Source organism: Macaca nemestrina, chromosome 4 (genome assembly GCF_043159975.1).
Source record: "Macaca nemestrina isolate mMacNem1 chromosome 4, mMacNem.hap1, whole genome shotgun sequence".
In the NCBI taxonomy this organism is placed as follows: Eukaryota; Metazoa; Chordata; class Mammalia; order Primates; family Cercopithecidae; genus Macaca; species Macaca nemestrina.
The window spans coordinates 46,532,129-46,540,375 of record NC_092128.1 but is presented as its reverse complement, the minus strand read 5'-3'; the positions used below and the strand labels follow the sequence as shown (position 1 = coordinate 46,540,375).

General features: G+C 42.8%; 1 pseudogene; it reads right to left on the bottom strand.

Annotated features, from left to right (window-relative positions):
• Window positions 1-615: 615 nt before the first annotated feature.
• On the bottom strand, window positions 616-2,707 carry LOC105475877 (mitochondrial intermediate peptidase pseudogene; annotated as a pseudogene).
• Window positions 2,708-8,247: the final 5,540 nt, after the last annotated feature.

Sequence of the window (8,247 nt, the reverse complement as noted above, 5' to 3'; positions counted from 1 at the left end):
AAATTTCCTTAATTTTTGTTTATCTGTGAAAGATTTTATTTCTCCTTCACTTCTAAAGTATAACTTTGCTGGGTTTAATATTCTTGGCTGACAGATTTTTTTTTTTTTCCCCAGAACTTTGATTCTATCATCCTGTTCTTTGCTGGCCTGTAATGTTTTGCTGGAAGTTCACTGTTAATCTAATGAAGATTCCTTTATGTATGACTTAATGCTTTTCTCCTGCTGTTTTTAAAATTCATTGTCTTTGACTTTTGACAATTTGACTACAACATGCTTCAGAGAGGACCTGCTTGGGTTAAATCTAATTGGGATTCTTTGAGCTTTCTGGATCTGGATGACCATCTGTCTCCCAAGACTTGAGAAGTTTTCTGCTGTGATTTTATTAAATATGTTTTCCTCTCCTTTGCACTTCTCTTCTCCTTGTAGAGCACCCATAATATGAATATTTATTCACTTAATGGTGTCTCATACATCTGTAGGCTTTCTTCATTTCTATGTAATTAGAACAAATGATTTATCTCAAGTTCTATGAGTTTAAAGTTTTTCAGTAGTTATTACAGAAGTCAACACTGAAATCAGAAACAAACTTTCACACCTGTAGCATTTATAACAAAGTCAATATCTACATGACCTTAATTTAAGAGATTTAGGGTGTTTCCATGATTCAGAATCCATGACTAAAGTTTCAAAGTCCTGATCCAAGTCAGAAACAAGGGCACTTACAAAGTAATCAATAGAAGGGCACTTCTGAAGCATACCTTCAACCATGAGCATGGGCTCCTTGCCTCCACTGTGGGCCAGCATCTCCCTGCAATAGCACTCCCTGGTGGCCCTGTTAAAAGAATTTTGTAGAAAACATTCCTTCCAAACCATGGAAGTGACTGCCCTAGACATGAGGTAAGAGCAGTATTTGGCACCATAGCCCACGAGGTAGCTGATCCGCAGCTTCCAGGCAGTATTTGGAACATATGGTAAGCCATAGAATGTCTCTTGTGTTTCCTTGAGAATGTCTGTGGTTGGACTCTTCAAGGGATGCTTTCCCTGGTAGATTTGATCCAGAGTGGCATAAAAGACCTGAAGTTTCATATTGGCTGCAGCACAAACCTTTTTAGATTCACAAAGCTGAGACACCATATTTTTTTGGCAGTAGCCCATTCTAATTATGTCTGGCAAACTGGTTGCTCAATAATCATTTGTAAAGTACTCCATTAGAATAGAAGGAACCTCTGCAAAATCAGTGGGACAGCCTGGTTCTGGTGACATGTTGGTAACAAGTACATCCTAGCATTCAATGCATAGCATGTCCCATTTCATGGACAAGATTTTCCCTCATTCCAGGAGTTAGCCAAGTTGGTGAACTCCTTGAGGAATGGGGAAAATTCAGCATAAGAACTATGACTGGGAGTTAATAGTCTCTGTCTTCCTTTAATCTGCATCCATGGATTGTAAAATGGCAATCCTGATGTGGTTTGTCTGCTTGCTGAAGAAAATCAAAGTTAAATGCACCCCAACAATCCTTCAGATTCATGAATGACAGCCAGTTTTTGGACATCTTCACACATACCTCTCCTTTTGCAGGCTATTCTGCATATAAGGAAATCTCCAACAGTTTGTTAAGCCAAATATTCAGGCCTTCCATGCATGCTCCAAGGGAGAAAAACAGGCAATGTAAGCCAGGCTCAATATTATACCTGTGTTCATGAATCACATCACTGTGGTAGCAGGGGTTCCAAGGCATTACTTTGTAATTTTGAGAATTCTGTTTCATTTTCATCCCTCATATCATCTCAAAATCTTTTAGAGTTCTTTCAGAAAGTTGGTCAGAGAATTTCTCAAGGAACTGGACGACAGTCTCTGAATTTTTAACTATTGTTCCTTGGAGAGCCCTGTGGGAAAACACAGAATACCTACCAACTTTTCCAGAAGATATCTGTTGCTGAGCAATTCTTCTAAACATTTTAATTGACCAGTATTGGGATAAAGAAAAATTTTGTAAGCAGCTTCTCACACCAAGTCACCTCATGCTTCTGCATGGAGACCACCAATTATGATACGATCCCCATCAGATAAAAGTTATGGTGAATGTGTCTGGTAAGAGATGCTTCTCAGTCTTGTTGGGAAAGTTGTTTGCCATAAGATGTGGACTACTCAAATCCAAGATTTTAACATTGAGGTCTACTGCTCTTTTACACTTTTCTTTGTCTAGATGGATTCCACTAATTTCAAAATCAAACATAAACAGTTCAGCCACTTGCCTGGTTTCTGGATCAAGGGAATCCATGATTTTTTTTTTTTTTTAATCAGACAGTAATTTTTGCAAACTTTGACATAATTCCATATTTGTGTTCAACCAAGTCAGCCACTCTGTACAAGGAATCTGAGAGCTCATCAAACATGCACACAATCTGGGGTCCAGGTGGGGTGGAACATGCATGTTCTACAAGCAATTCTGTCTTCCTCAAGGCTTTTTATTGTGCAATATGAAATCTTTCTGCAGCGCTGAGCTCAGGACATCCAAAAAGACCCTAGTGCTCACTAAACAGGTCCAAGCATAGTCCTGCAGCTTGACATTGAAGGTGGAGTCCACCAGGGACCAGCTGGTGCTGACCCTTCCACATGGGTCTCGGCTCTGAGGCTGCCCCTGCCTACCCACCCTGGCCACAGGGCTGCTACTCCAGCTCTGAAGCGGCCTAGCCTTTGGGCACATAGTGTTTGTGGAGTAGCCCCATGCCCAGCTGCAAGACCCTTGCCCTAGTGCTGCAGCTCCAGCCAGGAGTGCACGCTTTGCACTTCTGGGCTTTCTTCATTTTTAAAAAACTCTTTTCTTCTTTCTTTTCTTTTCTTTCTTTCTTTACTTCTTTCTTTTGTTCACCTGTGATATTTCAAAATACCTGTCTTCAAGTTCAGAAATTATTTCTTCCGCTTGGTCTAGTTTGTTGTTGAAGCTCTCGATTGTATTTTGTCATTTCATTCATTGAATTCTTCAGCTCTAGGATTTCCGTTTGGCTCTTTTTTTAATGATATCTCTCTCTGTTGGATTTCTCATTCAAATAATTACTTTCCTGATTTCATTGAATTGTCTATCTGTATTCTCTTATATCTCACTGAGTTTCCTTAATATTATTATTTAGAATTCTTTTTCTGGCATTTGACAGATTTCCTTATGATTGGGGACTATTACTGGAGACATTTTTTCCCTTTAGAGGTGTCATGTTTCCTTTCTTTTTCATGTTCAACATGTTCCGTTCCTACATTGATTTCTATGTATCTGGTAGAAAAGTTGCCTCTTCCAATTTTATTAAGTAGGTTTCATAGGGAAAGGCTTATTTGTATGAATGGGCCTTGGAGTGTTGTTGGCCTTGGTTCCCTGTGGACACTCTAGTGTAGTCTCCATGTAGTTGTGTTTTTGTTTTTTTTTCCAGCTGTAATCCACACTAGTAACATTTATGAGTGTCTCAGTGGCCTAGGCTAAGATTTTGATGGTAGTGGTGTGGCTATGCTGGGAGTGGGTTCTCCAGGCTGTTTCTTAGGTCATGGGAGTGTGTGTGCACATGGTGGTTCAGTCACCTTGGGGTCTGGCTCACTGGCATTGGGGTCATGGGGTTGTTACTCTGGCTGAGAGCATGGGCACACATTTGCTTGGCTGGCCTTGTGGCATGCCTCCCAGGAGTAGATTTGTGGGATTGTTTCTCAGGCCCAGAATGTAGGCACATAGCTGGTCAGCTGGCTTGGGAGTATATCTGTCTACCAGGGACAACCCACAGTATTGTTTTCAGGCCTGAGACATGGGTGCAAGGCTGCTCAGATGGCCTAAGGGTGTGTCTGCTCTGGGGAAGGGGGACCTACCGGAGTGTTTCTCAATTTTGGGACATAGGTGTTAGGTAGCTCAGCTAGCTCAGGGTAGCCTTTTGGGACTGTTTCTCAGGTCTGGGTCATGGGCTCAAAGCTGCTTGGTTGGCCTAGGGGTGTGCCCACCAGAAGCCAGACTGTGGGACTGTGTCTCAGATCTTGATTGCAGGTGCAGGGCCATTGGGCAGGCTAGGCGCATGTCTGCTGGGGAGTGGGAGGACACTACAGGGACAGGGCTATTTTTCAGGTCCTGAGCAGAAGTGCGTAGTTGCTCCACCAGCCTGATGTGTGTATTAGCTGTTCAGAGGCTTGGATGCCTCTCCTACTTTGAAGGGGGCATGCAGTGGTTGGACTGGCTCAAGGTTGAGTTCACCCTGTGTAGGACTGCCAGACTGTTCATTCAGCTGGAAGTGTGGCGGCAGGGATGGGTGGGTTACCTTGCTGTGCAAGACCTGAGTCACAGCCTACCCTGGGCCTGAGTTTTGTGCAGATGGAGTTGTGACATTTAGCCACCTGTGTAGGCTTGGTGAACTTAAGATGAAGCCCCAGTATTGGAGAGGAACAGTGGCTACTGGCCATCAGAACAAGGTGTACTACAGAGGCGGCTCTGTTCTCATGATGCTGTGCAGCACCGGCTTGTCTTGCAGAGGGCGAGTGGTGCGTGAGAAGTACACACGTCATGCCCCTAAACTGGGGCAATGCAGCTGCATGAATTCCTGGCAGTTCTCCAAACTGGGCTCAGGGCTTGCAAGAAGCATGTGATTCTCCTGTAGTAAGAACTGTGGGTGTTTGTGGTGGCAATGGCAACTGGTGGGGATCTTTTGCCTACCTTTTCCCCTGAAATGGGAAGTTGCTCCTAACTCTAGGCAGACTGAACCTGAGCAGGGGAGGTGGTTGCAGACACTGGGTACCTCCATGCCGTCCTCCTGGATTTCTGATGAATCACCACAGGTGCATCTCCACTCCCTCGCCGAACACCAGCACTCTCCCTTCAACATCCCAGTAAAATCTTAGCTGTTTATTCGTTGCCTTGGTCCTTTCTTGTGGGAGGCATGAGTATCAAGCATCTCTAGTCAGCCATTTTGATGAAGTCACTTCTTTACTTGTACATAAAAGCAATGATTATTTCCTTGGCTTGCCAGAGAGCTGAAGGTTAAAATTTCATTTGAGAATATAATGCCAGGCTCCCAGTGATCTCCCTCTTTATAGAACTAGCAATCTTTCTACCATTCTTTTAAATTTATTTTTAATTTTCCAATAGCAAATCATTAAATAATCCAGACTTCCCAATGCGTGTAGTTTTTAAGCTGCCAGCACCACCATCTTCATTTTATTTACCAAGCTAACAAACAGAAAAATTAGACCTAGAGTCTGGCTTTTCTGACCCACATATAATACATGCAGTCATAGGTCTAACAAAGTTTATTTATACCATAAAAAGGAGCAAATTATAATTTTTACAATAAACATATTTTGCCAAAAATAAAAAAGGGAATAAAATGTCTTACATGCCTCCTTGTTAAAAGAAACTTTAAAAAATATTTTTTTCTTGCTTCCAGTGTGGTTAGGGAAACTTCAACAAAAATTGACTATCATGGGAAGATCTTTGTATTAATAGCTCTGGAAGAGAGTGTGCCTATCTTAGGAGGCATGCTGCTTCCCGTAAGTGAAGATAATAAGAGAAATGGCCTCTATCCATTGTAGCCATTAAGATCCTGTTAGGATATAGCAGTCACACTACTTATTTAACAGAAAATATAACATAAGGAATTGTTAATTAGGTATAAAGTTGTTAATTAGGTGGCTAAAAAGACAAAAAGGAAACGTAAAGCAACTGCAGGAGCAGATACCACCCCTAAGGCTGGGAGAACAAAGGGAAGAGGTTGCATATACAGGTTTGAGTATTTCTTATCCAAAATGCTTAGGACCAGAAGTGTTTGATTTCAGCTTTCTTCAGATTTTGGAATATTTGCATATACATAATGAGATACCTTGGGGATGGCACCCAAGTCTAAACATGGAATTCACTTATGTTCCATATACATATATATAGCCTGAAGATAATTTTATATAAGATTTTAAATAATTTTGTGGATAAAACAAAGTTTTGACTGTATTTTGGATGTGACCCATCACATGAGGTCAACTGTGAAAATTTCCACCTGTGGCATCATGTCAGCCCTTAAAGTTTCAGATTTTGGAGCATTTAAAATTTCAGGTTGTTGAATTAGGGATGTTCAATCTGTATTAAAACTTGGAAGCTTGGAGACAAGAAGCTCTGAAACTCAGATCTCTGAAAAGGGGTCTTTAGATAGGTAGTTGTTGTGTCTTTGATGAGGTTCAAAAAGGCTGGTTCTATAAGAGTTGTGATGGGAAGGACTTACCCTCTCAGGGTGAGGCAGCACTGGGGAGCGGAATTGCCTTTTTAGGGCAAAAAAGCATTGTAGGACTGATGCTTCCAGGAAGAGGAAGCAAGCAAGAGCAAGTAGTTCTTTCTTCCTGTCTCCACCTTGTGCTCTCCTTCTAAACAACCTCCTGTCATCACCATAATTGGCAGAACTTAAGAGGGAGCCAGCTGGAATGTAGTTTGTAAAGTCTCAGTTCCAGCATCATGTAGCACAGAATAGATAAGTTTGGTGCTGAGATACAAAAACTTAGTAATGAGCACATTCATTTAATTCTAAATAAAATGTTTTCCCCACCTATCCAATATCTTTGTTTCCTATGTTCTTGAGATGATCAGAATATTTTGACATGAAATAATTGAATATTATTGTAACTTATGCTTTCCTATCACTTTAACCAAGGCTGAATCAAAGTTAACTTTTACTTCTTTCTATTATTGTCAGGGGGGAGGGGGGTGTACACAGGGATTAGTTGGGAAGAGGGGAAAGATTACTTCTAATTTCTATAACGGACATAATACTTTTATTGTTGACCACCTCAAATATGTTGGAGATACATGGAGTATAAATTATAAATAAATAAAACTCAGCTGTGCCAACTAATAAGAGACTCCCAACAATTCCCCAATTATCTAAGCTTGGGGTGGGGATGGGAATGTACAATTTTACTGGTGAAGAATTAGTAGCAGGAGATGATGGAAGAAAGATAGTCTGAGCAGGCACACACAACACTTCTTCAGTCTGAACTCTGTTTTTCATTCACCCGAAGGCTACCAGCCTAAAGGTGTAGTGCCTTCCAATTTCTGGATGAAAAAGCCACTAGGGGCAGGGGTGGTTGCAAGATGACTGAATAGAAACAGCTCCAGCCTCCAGCTCCCAGTGTGAGTGACACAGAAGATGGGTGATTTCTGCATTTCCAACTGAGATACCAGGTTCATCTCACTGGGGCGTGTCAGACAGTGCAGCCCACTGAGCAACAGCCAAAGCAGGGAGAGGCATCGCCTCACCTGGGAAGCACAAGGGGGAAGGGAATTCCCTTTTCTAGCCAAGGGAAACCGTGACACACAACACCTGGAAAATCTGGTCACTCCCACCTTAATACTGCGCTTTACCAAGGGTCTTAGCAAACGGCACACCAGGAGATTATATCCCGCACGTGGCTCGGAGGGTCCTATGCCCACAGAGCCTCCCTCATTGCTAGCACAGCAGTCTGAGATCTAACTGCAAGGCGACAGCAAGGCTGGGGGAGGGGCGCCCGCCATTGCTGAGGCTTAAGTAGGTAAACAAAGCGGCCTGGAAGCTCGAACTGGGTGGAGCCCACCGCAGCTCAAGGAGGCCTGCCTGCCTCTGTAGACTCCATCTCTGGGGACAGGGCATAGCCAAACAAAAGGCAGCAGAAACCTCTGCAGATTTAAATATCCCTATCTGACAGCTTTGAAGAGAGTAGTGATTCTCCCAGCACAGAGGTTGAGATCTGAGAATGGACAGACTCTCTGCTCAAGTGGGTCCCTGACCCCTGAGTAGCCTAACTTGGATATATCCCCCACTAGGGGCAGACAGACACCTCACACCTTACACGGCCAGGTACCCCTTGGAGACGAAGCTTCCAGAGGAATGATCAGGCAGCAACATTTGGTGTTCAGCAGTATTCACTTTTCTGCAGCCTCTGCTGCTGATACCCAGGCAAACAGGGTGTGGAATGGACCTCCAGCAAACTCCAATAGACCTGCAGCTGAGGGTCCTGACTATTAGAAGGAAAACTAATAAACAGAAAGGACATCCACACCAAAACTCCATCTGTACATCACCTTCATCAAAGACCAAAGGTAGATAAAACCACAAAGATGGGGAAAAAGCAGTGCAGAAAAGGTGAAAATTCTAAAAATCAGAGTTCCTCTCCCCCTCCTAAGGAATGCAGCTCCTCGCCAGCAACAGAACCAAGCTGGATAGAGAATGACTTTGACGAGTTGAGAGAAGAAGGCTTCAGATGATC